The 22,209-nt window shown below is 49.3% G+C and overlaps 1 protein-coding gene across 3 annotated transcripts in view; it reads left to right on the forward strand.

Moving 5' to 3' along the window:
- Positions 1-22,209, forward strand: part of DDX20 (DEAD-box helicase 20) — a 290,477-nt gene that overhangs the window by 237,393 nt on the left and 30,875 nt on the right. The window lies entirely within an intron of this gene.

Consider the following 22,209-nt stretch of genomic DNA (forward strand, 5'->3'; position numbering starts at 1 on the left):
CTCTCCCTCCCCACTCGGGCCAGCTCCTCTGCGTGGCGCTCGAGCGGAAGGAAAAGGCCGTTTTCACAATGCCCCCAGGCCGCTACCGGGCCTCTCAGCTCTCCCTCCCTGCTCGGGCCAGCTCCTCCGTAGGCTGATCCAGGCCCTCTTCATTTAGTTGCGATAACACTGCCCCAATGCCATGTTCTGATGCATCTGTCTGGACAATGAACTCCTTGGAGAAGTCTGGGGCCCTCAGGACCGGTGCTGCACACATTGCCTGCTTTAGTTTCTCAAAAGCTTGCTGACAAGCTTTCGTCCAAACTACCCGTCGAGGTTGTTTCTTTGAGGTGAGCTCTGTGAGGGGCGCTACAATAGTGCCATATCCCTTCACAAAGCGACGGTAGTAGCCTGTGAGGCCCAGGAAAGCTCGGACCTCAGTCTGTGTCTTGGGGGGTTCCCAGGCCATGATTGCCTCAATCTTTGCATGCAGGGGCTGCACTGACCCCCTACCAACCAAGTGTCCAAGGTACACAACCGACCCTTGCCCAATCTGGCATTTGCTGGCTTTGATGGTCAATCCAGCTTGTTTCAGGGCCTGGAGAACTGCTTGCAAATGTTGCAAATGGTCCTCCCAACTGCTACTGAAGACAGCAATGTCATCCAGGTAGGCAGCAGAGAAACTCTCCATTCCAGAGAGGACCTGATTCACCAGCCGCTGAAATGTGGCAGGGGCATTTTTGAGCCCAAAGGGCATCACACAAAATTGGAAGTGTCCCTCAGGCGTGGAGAAGGCTGACCTTTCCTTTGCTCCATCTGTCAAGGAGATCTGCCAGTACCCTGAAGTGAGGTCAAAGGTACTTAGATATTGGGCAGCTCCTAGCCGGTCGATTAATTCATCCGCCCTAGGGATCGGACGAGCATCAGTCTTTGTAACTGAGTTCAGACCCCGGTAATCCACACAGAACCTCAGTTCTGGCGTGGTGCCCGGTGGAGCGGCTTTTGGCACTAGCACCACCGGACTGGACCAAGGGCTGTTGGAAGGTTCTATCACTCCTAGCTCTAGCATCTTGGCAACCTCTCCATGGATGCTAGCCTTCACCTTGTCTGACAGCCGGTAGGTCTTTGATTTCACTGGTGGGCTGTCTCCTGTGTCCACCCCATGGGTACACAGGTGAATTCTTCACGGGACAAGGGAGAACAACGAAGAGTACTGCTCCAATACCTGGCGGCAATCCTCTCGCTGCTCAGGAGTTAGGGAGGGGGAGAGAATCACTCCCTCCACCGACCCATCCTTCTCTTGAGACGAGAAGAGATCAGGGAGAAGCTCGCTTTCTGCTTCCTCGGCACCATCAGTCACCATCATCAGGATGACCTCTGGCCTCTCGTGGTGGGGTTTGAGGCGATTGGCATGCAGCACCCGTAGGGGCTGTCGCGGGGTCTTAAGATCCACCAAGTAAGTGGCCTCACCCTTCTTTTCCAACACCTCAAATGGGCCTGTCCAACGATCTTGAAGGGCACTTAGCTCTCCAGGTTCCATCACCCACACTTTCTGGCCAGGCTCCAACTCCACCGGGTGAGCATTGTGGTCGTACCATTCCTTCATTACTGCCTGGCTGGCCTCCAAGTTATCAGAAGCTTGCTTCCACAACTTTGCCATCTGGCTCCTGAAGGCCAGCATGTAGCTCACCACATCCTGAGGAGGCTTCCTGGGAGACTTTTCCCATCCATCCTTCACCAGGCTGAGAGGTCCACGCACAGGGTGCCCGTACAACAGTTCAAAAGGGCTGAAGCCCACTCCCTTCTGCGGCACTTCTCGGTAGGAGAACAGCAAACAAGGCAGGAGGACGTCCCATTTCCTCCGTAGGCTCTCAGGCAGACTTCTTATCATGCCCTTCAGGGTCTTATTGAACCTCTCTACCAGTCCATTCGACTGGGGGTGATAAGGAGTGGTGAACCGGTAAGTCACTCCACACTCCTTCCACATCGCCCGCATGTAAGCTGACAGAAAGTTAGTCCCTCTGTCGGACACAACTTCCTTGGGGAATCCCACTCGGGTAAAGATCCCCATCAGGGCCCTAGCCACCACAGGTGCAGTGACAGTCCTCAGAGGAATGGCCTCTGGCTACCGTGTGGCATGATCCACCAGAACCAGGATAAACCTGTGACCAGCTGCTGTTGGTGGATCCAATGGCCCTACAATGTCGATGCCCACCCTTTCAAAGGGGGTGCTAACGACTGGAAGTGGTTCCAGGGGAGCTTTCAGCTTTACCCCTGTTTTCCCACTGGCCTGGCAGGATACACATGTCCGACAGTAAGTGTTGGACGCCACTTTCATCTGAGGCCAGTAAAAGTGGAGGACAAGCCGAGCAAAGGTCCTGTCTTGGCCTAAGTGTCCTGCCAAGGGTATTGCATGAGCCAATTCCAGCAGAAAGGCTCGGTATTGCTGCGGGACTACCAAGGCCCTTGATGAACCAGGTAAGGGTACCTTGGGTTCACTGTAGAGGAGTCCATCCTCCCAGTAAATATGGTGGTGTCCCGTAGCATCACCTGCTGCCTGGGCTTCAGCCTGACGCCTCAGTCCCTCAAGGGTAGGGCACTCCCTCTGCCCCTTACAGAATTCCTCTCTGGTAGGTCCTCCCTCCACATGCCACTCAGCAGGGATGGGTAAATCCTCCAGAGAGTCTACTTCCCCCTCCACGGACTCCTGGTCCACCACCGCAGGTGGCCGATCTGTCACATGGGGTGTGGAAGCCGAAGCAGGCTCTTCCTGTCTCCGGGTCTGTCCCTTTTTGGCAGCGGGTTGGGCCATTGTTCCAGGCTCCAACCCAGGCGAACTCCCTCTCCGGGCAGTCGCAGACCTTGTGCTCACACAGGCCCAGTCAGGTGTACCCAGCATCGCAGAGTGCGTCCGGTATTCCACCTCTCTCCAAGTGTTGTGCTCCATGTCATTCCCCAGCAGACAATCAACTGGCACGGCAGGGCCTACGGCAACTCGAAGTGAACCTGCAACCCCTTCCCACTCAAAGGGAACCTCAGCCACTGGATAGTGGCCCATTCTGCCGTCAGCCATCGCGGCGGGGTGGAGTACATTAGGAACCACCTGCTCTGGAGACACCAGTTGACTTCTCACCATTGTCATACTGGCTCCTGTATCTCTCAGAGCCTCCCCTCTCTGGCCATTGATGGTGACCCATTGCCCATACTTTGCAGTATTTGGGGGCACCTGGATCTTAGGAACCATCTCCAGTTCTCCCAGGGACACTAAGGTGACACCCGCCCACTCACCCCCCTTATCTAAGGGCAACTCCTCCCCGAGCGCTACACTAGCTATTCCCGGTGGTTTTCCTCCGGTGGGAGGGGGTGGTCTCTTTGGGCATCTGACATCTCCCTTATAATGTCCAACACCACCACACTCAAAGCAGTGGAGAACCCTTGGCTGCTGGCTTTGGCCAGGATTAGGGTTTCTGGGCGGGTTTGCCCTAGGGGTGAAACCTGTTCCCTTCCCTTGGAAATTGTTTTGGGGACCTTTAGTGAACTCCCTCTTTTTATCTCCCCCCTCCTTCTTCTGGGGGGCGCCCTGTCCGGCCTTTTGGGAATCCCCTCCAGTCCCCTTTGAGGACACCCGGGTACTTGCCCAGATGTCCGCCTCCTCTGCAAGCTTCCGGGGATTGGTCAGCTTGCTGTCCACCAGGTGTTGGCGCAGCTCGGGAAAACATTTCTCAAGGAGGTGCTCTTTCAAAAATAGATCATACAACCCCTCATAATCCTTCACCTCGCTGCCCTTGACCCAGCCCTCTAATGCCTTTCTAGCATAATCAAGGAAGTCCACCCAGTTCTGAGTGCTTAACTTGTGGCTCCCCCTGAACTTCTGACGATACCTTTCTGGGGTAAGCCCAAACTTCCTTACCAATGCTAGCTTCATGATGGGGTAGTTGGTTTGCTACCCTGGTTCCAGGGCCAGCAAGGTGTCCCGACCAGTAGGAGGCATGTACTTATACAAACCACCCCCCCAGTGCTTCTCCTGCACCCCATGGGCTCTTAAGGAGACCTCATCGGCAGCCAACCACTTGGCTATGTCATCTCCCTGACTGAAGCTAGCAATAAGGTCTTTTGGCAAATAGGGTCTGGATTCCCTAGCTGTTTCTTTGGATTCGCTGCCACCATTTATTACAGGAGAGGGCCCTCTTTACAGGGCCTGCCTGAACTCATGAACCATCCTCCTCTCCTCTTTCTCCTGCTCCAGCTTAGCCAACTCCCATCTCAATTGCCTTTTTTCCCTCCTGTCAGTAAGCTCTGCTTCAGTTAAGCTTCCCCCAGAGGAACTACTGCCCTTCCTGGAGTAGGACAGTGGTCCTGGGATTAGGTTTTCCCCCTCAGAGTGGAATAATCCCTCTATCTCCACAACCGTGTCCCGGTCTGCCCCTTCATCCTCCTCCTTCCCTTCTTTGTGTGCCTCCACCCAAGCCCTTAGTCTGGTCTGAAGTTCCCCCTTCTTGGCACCATGCTTAAAAAATACCCCCATTTTCTGGCAGAAATCTTTCAGCTGAGACACAGAATAGGTGTCTAGGTTTTCTAGTGCAAACTCCATTTTACAATAGACAATACCAGGTTATAGACACAAGGAAATTTGAGCTGCAAGGGCAACCTGAAGCTACCTCCACCCCACCACCAGGAACAAATTTGGAAAAAGAAAAGGACAAATTAGGAGGGCCGCTAAGAGAAAACTCCTAGTGTAGGCTAGTGTATTACGTTTAATTACTACTGAGTAGCTGCAACCACAGTCAAGATCCCACCGCTAGACACCAACTTGTCGGAACCTGGGATGTCAGGTCACCTAGGGTAGCCTGGCCTAGGGTAAGACACAATACTAGAGGCACAAGTGTGAAGGTTGCAAACCACCCAGCAGTAATTCCACGCAATAACACATAAAAAGGACACTACACCAATGTTGGAAAAATAAGTACTGGTTTATAAAAATAATATCTCTGCTCTTTGGTTTCAAAATTTACAACTTAGGCATTTCGGTTTGTCTTGGAAGCAATAACTGTACTTTTAAGCTACTAAAGCATTTTATCAACCAGCATTTACAGTACATTACATTTAGTCATGCCTCTTAACCAAAACTGGCAGGTAACACTTCTACTCTTATAGCTCAGATATGCCTTTACTGTACTCTGCTTCACTCTTCAGCGACTCTCATCACAGCATTACTTTAGTAGAGGCAAGATCAGCACTTATATTAAGTCAGGTATGCAATATCCATTACATTGATAACCCTACAATTCCCCTTCTTAGCTTGTCAAAGAAGAACTGGTTATAAACAATTAAATCAGCATTCAATAAAGCCCTGTCAGGGATTTCTCATGGACACTGCACTCCTGGGGACAGATTCTCTGCTTATTCACTTGTTGGGCCTCAATCTCTGGCACCAGTTTTACTCTTGTAGAAGTCACTTCCCCCTCGTGTTTATCTCCTTACTTGTGTTTACCACGATACTGGGATCATCCTGCGCCAGAAGCAAGGGGGAATTCACCGCCGATATGGCCAAGAAACCGAGTGTGGGAGAGGCTCCTCTGCTCTCCCTCCCCACTCGGGCCAGCTCCTCTGCGTGGCGCTCGAGCGGAAGGAAAAGGCCGTTTTCACAATGCCCCCAGGCCGCTACCGGGCCTCTCAGCTCTCCCTCCCTGCTCGGGCCAGCTCCTCCGTGTGGCGCGCGAGCAGAGGGAAAAGGCGGAACACACTGCAGGCAGACGAGACTCCTGGCGCTCCTCTTCAGCGCCGGTCCGGCGAAGACACCTCTCCCGCTGTCATGTGCGGAACGCCCACACTGGCGCCGCCTCCTATTGCGCGAGCGCCCAGGGAAGGACACTTCTCACACGGGCCTGCTCGGTCCTAGGCCCCTCCTGAGGAGATAGCTGCAACGACTTGGGCATGCGCGAAGGCGCCTTTTGGCAGTGTCTCGCCCTCACTCTCTCCTGACAACCGGGGCGCTGCACAGCAACGCGACTTCCCAATTTACACATGTATGTGACAATTCTGATACTGACTTTAAAAAAAAAAAGGAAAAGTGTGATACGTTAAAATGTAACATTCTCTAGTGACAACCTGCAACTTTCAAATACTGTTAATATATCCCGCTCACGAAGAAAAGCCTCACAAAGCTTCTCAGGCTCAGGGGATCCTGTGAAGGCGCTGACACGGGGCGCGATCGGTGCCCCAGGGGTCCCGCTCCCAATTTGATGAAGAGAACGAGATCCTAGCCCCTCACTTTCCACCCAACAGGCTGGAAGGCTTGCCACACCCCACAGGACCAGTCAGTAGTAAGGATATCCTGTTATATCGAGGAAGTACTTCCTTTCCACACTATAGAGAGGTGGGGGGGGGAAAGGGGGGCTCCTTCAGAGTAGAACCACAGAGCTCTTTTTCAGCACTAACCCCTATCCCTCCTTACTGGACAGTCTTAGGGGCACCAGGGAACTCTTACTTCAGCTCCCAGGGCAGGGTCCTTCTCAGCTCCCAAGACTACTGGAATTAACCCCTTCACCTAACTGTCCAGGATCAGCAGGATGAACTAACTTGGCTAGGACAACAGGAAATGGGAGGTGGAAAAGCCTTGACAGAGGGCTACCCTTGTAGAGCAATCCACCCTTCAGGTTCCTACCCCTACCAGACCTCCGCCTTCACTCTAGCTGCTCCTCACTGACAGACAAAATGGCTGTCCAGCATTCCGCCTTTTATAGGCTGACCCTCAGGAGTCCAGAAGGGACCAGAAGGTTCTGGAACGCCCTATACTAGTCTATGGGCAAGTTCTGAGTTTGGCAGTTAAGGCAGTTGGTAGCCACCTGTGATCCTGTCCCGCGTCCAACCCCGCCAGGACTACCCGCCCCTCACGACTCACCGGTATCCAGGGACCCCCACAGCAGTCCGCGCCGCCGAAACCCCGTAACACACCACCATGACAGAGCGGCAACAGTGACTCGAAGTGTCCCGCCCCTCTCTTCCATGCAGGAACCAATCCCCGAACGCCGCCAACAGGAAGCACTTGAATGCGACCCCGGAAGTCCCGCCCCTACAACAGTGAAAAGCAACCCCAGCGCCCAGGACCCCGTCGGAGTATCGTGGCAGGATTCTAAGGCAGACGGAGAGGACGACGGAGCAGAGAGAGCGGAAGAAGACGTATGGTCGGAAGATTGGTGGAGTCCCTGAGGAGGTGGCTGAAGAGCGGCCGTAGTCCATCGGAGGGCTACGGCGGACCGCGTGAGTACCTAGTACCCCTTTCTGAACACCCTAGGTGCTCAGTGTACATAGTGTAAAGTCTCTCCTATTTAGGCACGGAGCACGGTAAAGAACCTCTCACTGTATATTTTGTACAGCACGCTCACTGCATTGGCCCTCTCCCCTCACTCACCCTTCGGACACCCTTCCTACTCCCTTCCTCCTCCTCCGCCCTCCTTCCTCCCCTTTTCCGCACTTGTCTTCGTTTCTTGGTCCCACACGTATCCGGTGTTGGTGTCGGGTGGACTGCTGTCCCACAGTGCTGGTCTAACGGTCCCTTCTTTCTCTTATTGCCCTCCGAGGTACCTCCCCGACATCTGATCCGACCCGAAGACCAACAAGACGGGATCCGGGACAAAGAAAGAAGGACCGGACGAAGACCCTCCTCACGGAAGGACAAGACCCGACGCCCCGGGAGTCACACCACCTGTTGTTCTCTGACTTTCTTGTGTACTTTAATAAACCAGCATAGCCCACTATATACGGCCTCCTTGCCTGCTATTTCAGCCCGCGACAACCGCCCCTTCACAGGTGGTGTCAGAAGTGGGATTCGCTGAAAGCATGGAGGCCGTCATGAAACGCATGGCCGACTCCCAGGAACAACTCGGGAAGTTGATGGAACAATTCTTAAAGACCGCAGAGGATGACCGGGGCCAGCTCCATGACGTGCTCAAGGGTCAAGGGACCGTACAGGAACAAGCCCTGGGCAAACTAGCCGATGCTATAGGACAACCAAGACCAACGGCCTCCCTGCCTTCCGTAGTGCTACAGAAGTATGTCCCGGGGGAAGACCCGGACTACTTCTTTACTAACTTTGAGAGACTCGCGCAGGCAGCGAACTGGCCCGCAGATCGATGGGGTCAATACCTCGGACCCCTTCTGACGGGGGATTTACAGGCAGCCTACCAGCAGGCCAATATTCAGGGCAACAATCCCTACGCCGACATTAAACGCTGTATCCTGGAACGTCTCGGTGTTGACGACGACACGTACAGGATAAGGTTACGACAGGCCAAAGAAGGACCCCAAGAAAACCCCCGGGCTCTGTCCTTCCGGATCAAGGATCTCACCAACCGGTGGCTGAGACCAGAGACCTCCACCAAAGAAGACATCCTGGAAAAAATCTACTTGGAACAGTTCTTGAACTCCCTACACCCACCAACCCAGAGATGGGTGCGCCAACACACCAGGCTCAACCTCGAGACGGCGGTTGAAATAGCCTGTGCTTACGGACGGGCCCAAGACATGCAGCGCCACAAGGAAGAGCCCGTCCACCGACCACATCCCCTGCACTCCATCCGTCCTCCCCGCCCTCTGTTACCCCGAAGACAGGAACCAACTCCTCTTATGCCCTCTCCGATCCCGTACCGGCCTCCCAATCCAGGCCCTCAGTGCTACAACTGCGGCAACTTTGGACACATTGCACGTGTATGCCCCCAGAAGGAGGTACCGATGGAGATAGGCTTTGCTAGGAACTACGTCTGTCATGTACCAGGGGACACACCCCCTGCCTTCCATTGCCCCGTGTCTATTGAAGGTCAGGAGGTCCTCGCCCTTGCCGACACAGGCTGCCGTCAGAGCGTCCTCCGTCCTCAAGATCTGACTCTACCCCTCGGGAAGCCTACCGGAATGGTGGCTATTCAGTGCGTCCACGGGGACACAAAACGGTACCCCACCGCTCAGGTACTGGTACAGCACCCCGGAGACCCTGGTACTGACCTCACAGTCGGTCTTGTGCCGGCCTTGCCCGAACAAGCCATCCTGGGAAGCGATTATCCTGGGCTACCCCAGCTCCTTCAGGATACCACCGACTCCCTTGTCCAGTGGTGGAAAGAGGCCCCATATTCCCAGGGTTTGCCGTCGGCCCACAAGGAGACCAAACCACGGAAAACAAAGACCCAGAAGAGAAAAGAGAAGAACAACCCAGCCTATGCCTACCCTGTGACCGTCGCAGAACACCCATGGCAAACCGACCAAGAGTTCAGGGCGGCCCAACAGGAGGACCCCCTTCTTCAAGAGGCGTGGGGAAGGGCCCTGGATCAAGAAGACCCCACACAAGTAGGTCCCTACTTCTTCAAGCAAAAGGGGTTGTTATATCGGAAGGGAGGGCCTAATCTGAAGACACAGCTATTGATCCCGGGCCCCTTCCAGGACAAGGTCCTTTTTCTAGCCCATAGCCACCTGTTGGGAGGACACTTCGGGGATGAAAAGACCAGTCAAGCGGTCCTGGACAAATTCTATTGGCCTGGGGTGCATCAGCGGGTAAAAGCCTATTGCCGCGAGTGTGCCATATGTCAGAAAACCAGTCGATATCGACCACCCAGGGTTCCTCTCCAGCCACTCCCGCTCATCGACGTCCCATTCAGCAGGATAGGAATGGACATAATAGGACCCCTCCTTCCTTCCCGCAGTGGGTGTCGCTATGCACTGGTCATAGTGGACTATGCCACTCGTTTCCCTGAGGCGTTCCCGTTACGGCAACCCACAGCACAGCATATAGCCAAAGCCCTGATCACCATGTTTACCCGGGTGGGGTTTCCCCGAGAGATCTTAACCGATCAGGGCACGCCTTTTGTGTCTTCTCTTCTACGACAGGTCTGTGCACAATTGGGCATCAAGCAGATCAGGACATCAGCATACCACCCGCAAACGGACGGTCTGGTGGAGCGTTACAACGCTACCTTGAAACAGACATTGAAAAAACTGATAGGGTTGGAAGCCAGACGCTGGGAAGAGATGTTGCCACTCGCCCTTTTTGCGATACGCTGCAAAACACAAAGCAGTACAGGGTACTCGCCCTACGAGCTATTATATGGTCGGCCGCCTCGCACTCTCCTGGACATGGCACAAGAAGCCTGGGAAGCAGAGCCGGACCGCACTCGACCCTTGCCCGAGTACGTAGAGAACCTAAAAACTCATTTGGCCGAGATACGCGAAATCGTAAAACAGAACCTGGAGAGAGCGCAAGACGCACAAAAAAGACAATACGATAAAGGAAGCCGAACCCGTGTTTTCGCCATAGGCGACTTGGTCCTTCTAATGATGCCTTCCTCAGATCAGAAGCTCTTAGGACAATGGCAGGGACCCTTCGTCATTCGGCGCCAGGTGACCCCTGTCACGTATGAGGTGGAGCTAGATCCCACAAGGGGCACAACCCAAATATACCACGTCAACCTACTAAAAAAATGGGAGGGACCCCGTCCTGTCCTCACCGGGTCAGGGCTTCCCTCTACCTGTCCCTTTGACGCCTGCCTAGATCCCGCCCTATCCCCTGAACAGACGAGGGCCCTCCGTGTCGCTCTGTTACCCGTCAGCGGGGTCTTCTCCTCCTGTCCAGGAAGGACCTCGGTCACCGCTCATTGCATCGAGACAGAACCCGGGAAAGTGGTACGATTGAGACCCTATCGAGTCCCGGAGGCCCGCAGAGCCGTTATCCGAAAGGAGATCGAGGATATGCTCACGATGGGGATCATCGAACCATCGGTTAGCGACTGGAATTCCCCGATCGTCCTTGTCCCCAAACCCGACGGGTCGGTCAGGTTTTGCATCGACTTTCGGGAGGTCAACAAGGTGTCTACGTTTGACACCTATCCCCTGCCGAGAGTGGACGAAATGGTGGAAAAGATAGGGAAGGCCAAATATATTTCCACCCTCGATCTCTGCAAGGGGTACTGGCAGATACCCCTCAGAGACCAGGACAAAAAGAAAACCGCCTTCTCTACACCGGAGGGGCTGTTTCAGTTTCTTGTTATGCCTTTTGGGCTTCACGGGGCCCCTGCTACCTTCCAGCGAGCCATGAACCAGGTCCTGCGCCCGCATTCCCAATACGCCGGGGCATATTTGGACGATATCGTTATTTACAGCAACAGCTGGGAGCAACACCTAAGACACGTTTTTGATGTGGTATCATCCCTGGGTTCCTTTGGTTTCTCCATTAACCCCGCAAAAACCACCCTGGCTGCCCAAACCGTCCAGTACCTCGGTTTCCTTCTCGGCGAGGGGCTTATCCGACCCCAGAAGACCAAAACCGAGGCGATCCGGACCCTGCCTTTCCCACGAACAAAGAAAGACCTACGGGCGTTCCTGGGTCTCCTGGGGTATTACCGGAGGTTTGTTCCCAACTTTTCCCAGAGGGCGGCCCCCCTCACTGATCTCCTGAAGAAAACCACGCACACAGACCTCGCCCTTAAGGAACCCACTCCTGAGTTATGGCAGGCATTCACTGACTTGAAGAGAGCACTAACCTCCAGCCCGGTCCTGATCAGCCCTGACTATTCTATGCCATTCATATTGCAGACAGATGCGTCTGAACAGGGATTAGGCGCTGTCCTCTCCCAAAAAGATGAAACAGGGAACGAAAGGCCCATCCTCTTCCTCAGCCGCAAACTGTTCCCCAGGGAAAAAAACTATGCCGTCGTTGAGAAAGAGGCATTAGCGATCAAATGGGCCATCGAAAGCCTTAGGTACTACCTGGAGGGACGGGAATTCACGATTTACACCGACCACGCCCCCCTGGAGTGGATGGCTCGGAACAAAGGTCATAACGACAGAGTCCTCCGTTGGTTCCTGTCCCTCCAACCCTACCACTTTAGCACTCGCCACCGGAAAGGCACAGAGCAAGGCAACGCTGACTTTCTATCTCGCTACCCTTCCTCTCCGACCCGTACAAGTAGGACAGCTAGGGGAAGGGAATGTGATCCTGTCCCGCGTCCAACCCCGCCAGGACTACCCGCCCCTCACGACTCACCGGTATCCAGGGACCCCCACAGCAGTCCGCGCCGCCGAAACCCCGTAACACACCACCATGACAGAGCGGCAACAGTGACTCGAAGTGTCCCGCCCCTCTCTTCCATGCAGGAACCAATCCCCGAACGCCGCCAACAGGAAGCACTTGAATGCGACCCCGGAAGTCCCGCCCCTACAACAGTGAAAAGCAACCCCAGCGCCCAGGACCCCGTCGGAGTATCGTGGCAGGATTCTAAGGCAGACGGAGAGGACGACGGAGCAGAGAGAGCGGAAGAAGACGTATGGTCGGAAGATTGGTGGAGTCCCTGAGGAGGTGGCTGAAGAGCGGCCGTAGTCCATCGGAGGGCTACGGCGGACCGCGTGAGTACCTAGTACCCCTTTCTGAACACCCTAGGTGCTCAGTGTACATAGTGTAAAGTCTCTCCTATTTAGGCACGGAGCACGGTAAAGAACCTCTCACTGTATATTTTGTACAGCACGCTCACTGCATTGGCCCTCTCCCCTCACTCACCCTTCGGACACCCTTCCTACTCCCTTCCTCCTCCTCCGCCCTCCTTCCTCCCCTTTTCCGCACTTGTCTTCGTTTCTTGGTCCCACACGTATCCGGTGTTGGTGTCGGGTGGACTGCTGTCCCACAGTGCTGGTCTAACGGTCCCTTCTTTCTCTTATTGCCCTCCGAGGTACCTCCCCGACATCTGATCCGACCCGAAGACCAACAAGACGGGATCCGGGACAAAGAAAGAAGGACCGGACGAAGACCCTCCTCACGGAAGGACAAGACCCGACGCCCCGGGAGTCACACCACCTGTTGTTCTCTGACTTTCTTGTGTACTTTAATAAACCAGCATAGCCCACTATATACGGCCTCCTTGCCTGCTATTTCAGCCCGCGACAACCGCCCCTTCACACCACCATTTTGCGGTTCCAACTATTTTTCCTGACAGGACAGGCCTCTAGGCCTGAGGTGAAAAATTATGAGGGGGAAAAGAACACCTATCCCCTTGACCAACACCTAGAAAAAGTTAGTGGACAAAAATTATTAAAGGTATGAGGGGCAAAAAGGGGACAAAATAAATAATAAATTGGAGGGACTACGCAAAAGGCCAGACCGGTCTAACAACACCTCACTCACTTATCGTGACATGCTTCATCATAGGCATCTTTCTACACCCAGGTAAGATGGTACTACCTGGGTGGACTCGACCAAAGGTGTTATGGGAGTTCTTATATAAAATGTTAACTGGCCATGGAGGGAACCAGATGAGTGATAATAAAAATACCTAAAGGTATACCCAAACAATATGTTTATTCGTAGGGTACCTGGGGTATGGAATAAAATCGTGAGCAAAGCACACCATTAAATGGCCTGGTACAATAATTAGTACTACTGGGTTTCGCGAATTTGCACCATGCCCAGGTAGTACCATCTTACCGGGGCGTGGAAAACCGCCTATGATGAAGCATGTCACGAAAAGTGAGTGAGGCGTCTTCTCCAATATCTTTGGATATCCCACCACCCGAAGATATTTTGAGGAATAAGGGACTATCTTTTGGGATCTCTTGCACTTTTTCTTTCTATCCTCCCCCCTAGTCTTGACAGGCTGGACATCCGTAAGGGACATACAGACAACAGCAGTTGCTTCTTTGTGATGCGATTGTACCTAGGAGATTTCAACTGATCTGCTTCTCTCACTCTCTATTGTGAATATGTACCTCACTCCCACCATTGGTGAATGGCCTGAGAACATGCACAGGTTTTAGCCACAGTGCTTCATGGATGGAGCCGCTCAGGAATGACCAATGTATTTTTAAGTGGTGCTGAGGGCCTGGAACCAGATAATAGGTAACCAATGGACTCACTCTCGTTTATAGTGGACAATAGGGGTGTTGCAAACATTGGTATCCTGATCCTTGGCTTAGTGAGGGAGATGGCCTGGTCAAGGAGTTCCCTTCATGCTGATGGTGAGAGAGAGAAAATTGTGACCTAGAAGGTAAAGTCTTAGAGTCTTAGCCTAAAGGGTGGGACTTCAACTCCTTCGGTCTGTTTTAAAGGCAGAGAGTTCTCCATTCTCCCTGTTTTCATTTTGATCTTCTCCAGATTTTGATGAGAGAGTATGTTCATAGGAGAATAGTCAAGTTATGTTTTTGCGATGAAGCTTCAGGTCATAATTGTGGGATAAAAAAGCCCTCATCTACAGTAATTCTTTTCACAAGAGCAAGGTTTGGGGGTATGTCATGCCCACTGGCATGAACGGATATGACATCCCCTCAAAATGTAATATTTACTCCATTGGAAGGACATAGCACTGTTAACAGTCTGATCCTTTTAATGAGAACTGCCATTTATGTGGTTATACCGCTTTCGATCTTCAGCAGTCCAGAAATGAAGGCGGGGGACTTGCTGTTAACAATGATAAGAAATCGGTATGTTTGATATAGTCAAGGGTTGTTAATAGCCTGAAGAAAGTGTTTGTAGCTTATTTTGGCCATGCCATCTTGAATTCACCTGAGCTGGTTTGAGAGCAGACCTTAAGTAAGGTTGGTCACACTGGATACCTGGCTGGTAATACAATTAGTGATACCAGGGGCAGTGGACCAAACACATACAGTGCGATATTTGGTGCAACCATTTAAATACATGTTTAGGTGCATTATTACATAAATAAAAGGAGGGGGTGACAGAAGTTGATACTTCATTATCAGTACTTGACAACAGACTACAACTTTCACACAATTTATTAGTAATCTGAGACATCGGTCCTTTTGAAGCCGATTCGAAGTAAGCAGATGGGGGTCCATATTTCACCCAGAGTGGGTGAAGGTAGATGGTTCAGTCAAGTCATTCAGATTCAGGGATTGACAATGCACTTTGAGGCATCCCATACAGAATCAACAATGGGCCTGTTCACTAATTGTACACCTAACTTTCACTGTACAGCACTGCAGGTGATATTATAAACGTTATACCTCCCCTACGGACCTATATGTGTCCCTGGGCTGTGGTGTATACAAATTCTAAAATGTTCATAGCATCATACTCCACCCCATGTGCGAGAAAAAAGTGTGGAAAGGAGAGGAGGCACCTCACGGTCGTAACACAAAGGGGCCGGCTAGCTGGTACTCGTCAGCAAGTCTGCTTATCATAATCGGTTATCACCTTTCCTATTTAAAGAAACATAAGTGTGTGTGTGTGTGTGTGTGTGTTATGTAACAAAAACCATAACCCATGAAACCAAGAAAAAACTCAAAACTTAAGTGACATAACACGCTAATATCATGTATGCCCAATGGACCCTATGAGGATACAGACAGACAATCCTCGCAACTAAAACTTGGTGAAGCTGCCTAGCTACAACTAACTTTATTAAGTGCTGCTAGCTTCCCACATTAAAAATGGTTCTAATCAAGTCCCGGAATCGGCCCCTTTGGAGGACCGACTACTCACTGATTTCATGGAAGCTAGCGCTACATCCCTCACGTACCGTAAGTTAGTGAATAATTTGCCTGACCCATTACAGAAATTGAAAGAGAAATGGGAGGCGGATGTAGGTGCACTGGACGAGGAGGAATGGAATGCCGCACTGGCATCGCCTAGGGAGGCGGGTATATCAGCAAGGTTCCGATTAGTGCAGGTCAAGGTATTGCACCGAGTGTATTACACACGCACTACACTACACAAGATTCAGAGGGCAGATCACCCATATTGTCTACGGAACTGTGGGGAGGAGGGGACGCTGTTCCATACCCTTTGGTCGTGTCCGACTATACTAGACTACTGGAAGCGTGTGGCACGCACGATCGCCCAGACGCTACAGCTCCCATTCACTCCTGACCCTAGAATTTGCCTGTTGAATGTGTGGGGCCCGAACGACCTGACGTCATACGGGCGGAAGTGGGTTGTCATAGGGGTGATGTTAGCGAAGCGAGACATTGCGCAAAGATGGGGGGCAGCAGAGACACCAACGTTGGCACAGTGGTGCAAGAATATGGATATGCTCATGATGGTGGAACGGGCAGTGTATCAACAGAGGGCCAATCCACGTAAATGGAACAAGCTATGGTTGCCGTAGAATGCCTACAGGGGGGAGCCTTGTACACCTCTACAGGAAGAAGAAGATGTGGATAGTTCGGAGGAGGAGGAAGATGTAGCATAAACTTGGGACGGCGGGTGGGTTGGGGCGGCAGGGGCGCGGATTGCATAGATACTGTCTCGCCCTCCTGGCGTAAGGGATGTTAAGGGTATGTGTGAGGGTTGAAGACTGACAGCCTGCCTGGCACACCTAGGAAGCTTATATATTCCTACATTGCTTCTGTGAGATCATGATATACACCTGAATGTTGTTTGTTGTTTAATGTTGAAGAACAGAAATGTTGCGACTCAAACTGATTGTGGCGGAATGTTGACGCCAAGTATCTGAATGCTTGCACCAGTACATGTGATGACAGGGTGCGACAATAAAACATTTTTAATAAAAAAAAAAAAAATGGTTCTAATCAAACCATAATCAGTTATGCTGCCGACATGTTACGTTGCCCATATAGAGTTTCAGGCAACTTCTTCAGGGCTGTTGGGGTTCCAAATTTAGACTTTCATGGTAGGTTCACATCAAACCATTTGGTTGCGTCCATTAAATATACCTGCAACCATAAATGCCACTGGAGCAGTGAATCAAGGATTCTGGCACTGATGGTAGCGGTGATTGGACCACTTGGCCACTCACTTTGAGGGGAATGCGATCAATTGACGCTTAACAGTTTCCCCTGTCCCCGGCATTTATGGTTGCAGGTATATTAAATGGAGGCAACCAAATGGTTTGATGTGAACCTACCATGAAAGTCTAAATTTGGAACCCCAACAGCCCTGATGAAGAAGTACAGTGAAAGTTAGGTGTATTAATTAGTGAACAGGCCCATTGTTGATTGAGAATATGTTGAGTGGAGGGAGGCCAGTTCACTTTCTTCCCCCTGTAGCTCCTATTGTTTGGATGGCATCCCATACAGTCAAGATTTTGCCTATCCCTGTTCTTCAGAAAGAGGTCCTGACAAGGGACAGTGTTGTGATTAATACATAATATTATTATTGTACCAGGCCATTTAATGGTGTGTTTGAGAGGAAGCCATCCAGCAGAGATTTTCCGGTAAATATCTTGCTCCAGTGGACTTCAAGATACCTTGCTTAATGCCCCTGTTTTAAGAGAGTATCGTGGTACCTGAGTTTGTGGTATAAGAGTTACATTGTCGGTTTTCTTAATTGCAGTTCAGACTTCGGCACATCTCCAGAGTTTTCACAAGGGTATGACAAAGACTTGTTTAAAAAACACAACATATAAACAACTGTTCTGGTGTTGGAAAAGTTTGGGGTTCTGGCTTTCTTAAAGTTCTGTAGTGTATCAACATCTTTGTTTAGTTAGATAGGGATATGGTATCTTTGTCATTTGAGAGAATCATGAACTTGGAGCTGAGGCTATGTTATTGGTGTGGAATAATGAATTGCCTGCCCTAGAACTGGATCCAGGCCCAAGAGGATATACTAGGTGTTCCAGATAATTTTGGATACTATCCTTTTCTGAACCTTTTGAGGTAACGTGGCTGAGGCCAAATATGGCTCCTCTGTTTCAACATATTATGCACGTGCATCAGTCTCTCAGTTCCTAAATTTCTCGATTTGGATATTTGCAGCTTCAATGTTAGTTTATAGCCTACACTCTGGAAATGGAAATATTCTTAAGTCACCTTTCTCACTTAGGCTATCATTTGGAGTGAAAATAGTGGTTTCATAACCGTCTGAGGTTTCAAGACAGTTTAGAGTCAGTGTTTTCCCAAGAACGTAGTCAGTCTCTTGGGTTAGAGACTTACAGAATGGAGACCTCTACAGAATGGACTGTCTGAATCCAGTACGTATTCCCTAAATAGTTTCGTATGAGAAATATTGATATAAGCAGAGACACAATTGGTCTTTCGGAGCAAGTCATGTTCTGGGGATAGACAGTGAAACAACAGGACATTCTGAACAGATTAATTTCCCTCCTCATCTAGTCCAGGAGGTGGTAGGGTACAAAAAGGGTATTATTTTTTCAAGAAATATGCAAAGCAACTGAGAAGAAAGTAGCATTATCTCTCAGTGGTAAAACAGTGGGCAGGTAAACCAGGGGTGATAAGTGAAGGCCACTTCAGGTCCTTAAATATGTTGAAAATTAGTTTTCTTCTAAACATGGTGCAGCCAGAAGTAACTTTCTCATAAAGACTTCTCTTTGACACAGTTCACAATTTCTCATTCTCTTCCTTCATTCCAAGGCCGAATTCTAGAAGAGGTGGAGGCTCTCACGAGCCAGTAGACCTATGGTTGGGTAAATGTCTTTCCCTCTTTTTCCTTTGGTTCCTGGTTTATTCTTCAGGTTTTAGAAAGAGGAGGTTGAAATAGTATGTATTTGCATTTATCGTCTGAAAATGCAATGGTTTTCACTTCTAAGAGGATGGGGTAACCAGCAGTTAGTTCAGTCTGCTCTTTACATCTGTATCTTCAGTCTCTGATGTTTGCGCCTACATCTAGGTTGCAAGTTGCAGACTAAGCGGAGAGGGCGTTGAAGTGTAGATCTTGCCTTTTCAGTAGCAATGACAGTTTGTTTTCTTGAAAGAAAACTTCTGGGAAAAAAATATAATTTCCACATATAAAAAAAAATGTTATATACTCGGAGATGGCCACCTGATTGTATTGCTGTGAAATGCTGAATGCGGCTTATATTGTGTTTGCGTTGAATGATCTCAAAACATTTGAGATTTGACGGGCGTTTTGAATTATTAATTTGACTAGTGGCAATTGAATATACATACTGCTTGCACATTCTGTGTTGGCCACCCCTTTAAAACCTGGATTCTCAGGCAGGAAAATGCTATTATAGTGGTCGCCATATTAAGTATAGAGTATTTGGCCCTAAATGGGTTGCGCGCTACAATTTGACCCTTGCTGATACTTATGGCTAAGGGCACTACTGTGAATAAGTTGTGCGGATAGGTAAATAGGCAGCTTGTTTTAATTTAAGTTTAGACTGAACCGGGTACACAGATGGTATATATACCCGGCATAAGATTGTGCCTGACCAGCACGACTATTTGCGCATATGCTAGGAGTACTCTCCTCTCAGTGAAGATCATGGTGCCAGGTGCTGGGTTAACGGTAACTGTTATAGGTGTGGCACCGCGGCCAGGGTGATTGACGCTGGAATCTGGGGATCACGGTCCGATCCCCTGCACCGGCGGCAGATTAGCCCAACACCATGTGACTCTGGGCAAAAGCTTGCTTAATCTTCCCGACGGCCCCCAGCGCCTGGAAACCCTTACGGGTGATTGTTCGCGCTTTACAAATGTGGATTATTATTATTATTATAGGCGTTTGTGTGCAGCATGCACAATGGACTTTTACTCTGTAGTGGTGACTATTGGATATTAGATTTGTTAGGAGCGTTTTACATATCTGTCATATCTCGGTATCATTTAATTTCAATACCAGATTTGTGATTATCCTTTGTTGGTTTGAATGCTAATATTATGTCTCACTTACAGAGACTTTGCAATAATTATTTCTCTATGTGATGTTGCCCATCAATTTAAGATATTACCTCGGGGCATGCAGGAGCTGCAGAATGGGCACTTGGATGTATCAATTAAACTCCATCACCGTGCTAGGCTGTGACTCACTTTTATATGTACGCTATTAGCTAAAGGACTTTCTGGTAGTTCATTTCTTGTTGTTTTAGATTACAGGGTATTAGTACCTTTAACTATTGGAGCATAAATACATATATGAAGAGGAGCATTAATACGATCTTAAGATTGGTGAGATATCGGAATTGCAAGATATTATGGTAGGAGGTGGCTACTGTGCGAATTTGGTGGTGATAGTAATCATTTATTATTTATTTAAAACTAGGTTGACGAAGATTTTTGGGGAACTAATAAGGTTGCACAACGACAGAACGTTACAGTGTGATGAATTTATAGCAGGAGAGCTGGTAATAGGATATTAAGGTACAAGAACAGCTACAAGGGTTATAAGGTGGCACCAGGGTGTGACAACAAAATATAGCAGGTCAATTGCCTCGCTATATGAGATATGTTTTCACTTCACTTTCCTGGGATTCATTTGAATTCAAACTATTATTGCCCAAGTTATAGAACAGCATGTCTATCGACACATGGTGGGACTATACTCTGTCTCTTTTGGATTCCATCAATGTGCAATAACTTATTATGCACACATGTGACAACTCAGAGACGGTTACACTGTTTGATCTACGAACCTGCTATAGGTCTGGGATCTAGTGATGTATTCCATGATCTTATGAAATACCTATATACATGTTAGAGGTGTTGGACACCGGAACCAGTGCTATGTGCAAATATCTACTACTTGTAATTCTAGTTTGTGCTTTACTTTTGTAGCCCTGATGAAGTCAGTTGTTTATTAACCCTGATCTGTGATTGGGGCTGAATGTTTGATTTGTTCAGCATTCCATCTGTCATCTGTTCTTGTAGCCACATTGAGTGCAAAGAGGAAATCTAAAGTCCTCAGATTTCTTTATCAGTCTTTGGAAGTTGATGGTATAGATGTAAATTTCCCAATTTTTTATGACTTCCTAAAGGCAGAATTGTCTTTACATTAGATTTGAGTTTCAATTCTACGATAAACTCAGTTCTCTATTGAAATCAAGACTGCATTCTCTGTTTGATATCTGAATCCAGTTACAGACTAGGATTTTCCAACTAATATTGTGAAAATAATAAATAGATACATTTCCATGTGGTTTCATACATCCTCCATGAGAGGATTTTCTGCCTCGTATGTAGAATTGAGGGAAGCTCTATTTTTGAACAATTGTGCTGCTTCTTTTGTGGCAACATTTGTTGTTCATTAAATGTTGGCTCTGGCTCAAAATGAAGAATTGGATTTTGGTCATTTAAAATGTTTATTCTGTTCATTCAGTAGCAGCATTGTGGGTAAAATGTCATTATTTTGTTGGTCTGGCTCCTATATGCATGTATAATCCTGTGCAAAGAAGACGTTTATGGTTTGGCATGTCTGCATTTAGAAAGGAATGGGCTGAGGAATGCTGAGTGAAGAGGTAATGTCTAGAATACATACCATCATATTCATTACTCCAATTCTGTATTCCTCATCCTACTACTAATGTTACTATCCTCTCACTTGTAAATTTTCTTTGCAGGTAGGTATGGATGTATGTATATAGCATTAAGTAAACTAGTAATAGGAGTCATAGCTAGGTTGTGGATGGTTAATGCATTGTAATGTAGGGCTCTTTAAAGAGGTAAGTCTTGAACACAATCCTACATTGGAGGATCTTTGAGGCAATTATGACGGATATGGGAATGTTTTTACAGATCCGAGGCTGCTGTCTGGTTTTCTATTTTTTACACTTCTTAGTCTGCAGTCTGATGGTGTCCTGGTTGCAAGTGTGCAGAGAACCATCAGAGATGGTGAGCTTGCCTGCAAGATAGGCTAGGACACTGGTCGAGATAGCTTTGCAAATGATACTGGTGGTTTTGAATATAGTGTGGACTAGCACGTGGAGCCGATGGAGTACCATCGCAATATGAGTGATATGATCACATTTCTTCAAGCCCTGGATGAGAGGTACTGCGGTGTGTAGGATCCCACTGAGGGGTGCCAGTATGCAGCCCAGGAGGACATGGAGAAGGGCCTTAACATCATCCAGATGCAAGAGTACAGAGCAGCAGTTTCTAAGTCGCTTTCTAGAAGAAACATTTTGGAAGAGAGCTGTTACCAGGCCGCTTTTTTTGGCAATATGTTCTTGTAGGGTGAGGTTGGTGCCCTGGGTAAATTCAAATGATTTGGCATTCAGTGAAAGTTAGGATTCGAAGATGTCAAGGTTCATGTCATTGAGCAAAGTTTATACTATATCTCTGTTGTTCTTGACAAGTAGCAGGAATTATGTTTCAGTTAAGTTGAGCTTCAGGTAGGCCCTGGACATCTAGGACTGGAGGATGTGCAAGCTGTGTTTGAGGCATTGGATGTCTGAAGCAAGTAGTATTAAGTAGTAGCTTGCATTGGGTGCTTTATAATAGCATGAAGTTCTAATTATACCATTTTCCTTTACACTGTATAGAGTGTGTGTCGAATATGTAGTTAAAATAAAAGGAAAACTTTTGAAAAGGTGGCCATTGGAGGAG

The sequence above is a fragment of the Lissotriton helveticus genome, chromosome 5_1, assembly GCF_964261635.1.
Source record: "Lissotriton helveticus chromosome 5_1, aLisHel1.1, whole genome shotgun sequence".
NCBI classification, from domain to species: domain Eukaryota; kingdom Metazoa; phylum Chordata; class Amphibia; order Caudata; family Salamandridae; genus Lissotriton; species Lissotriton helveticus.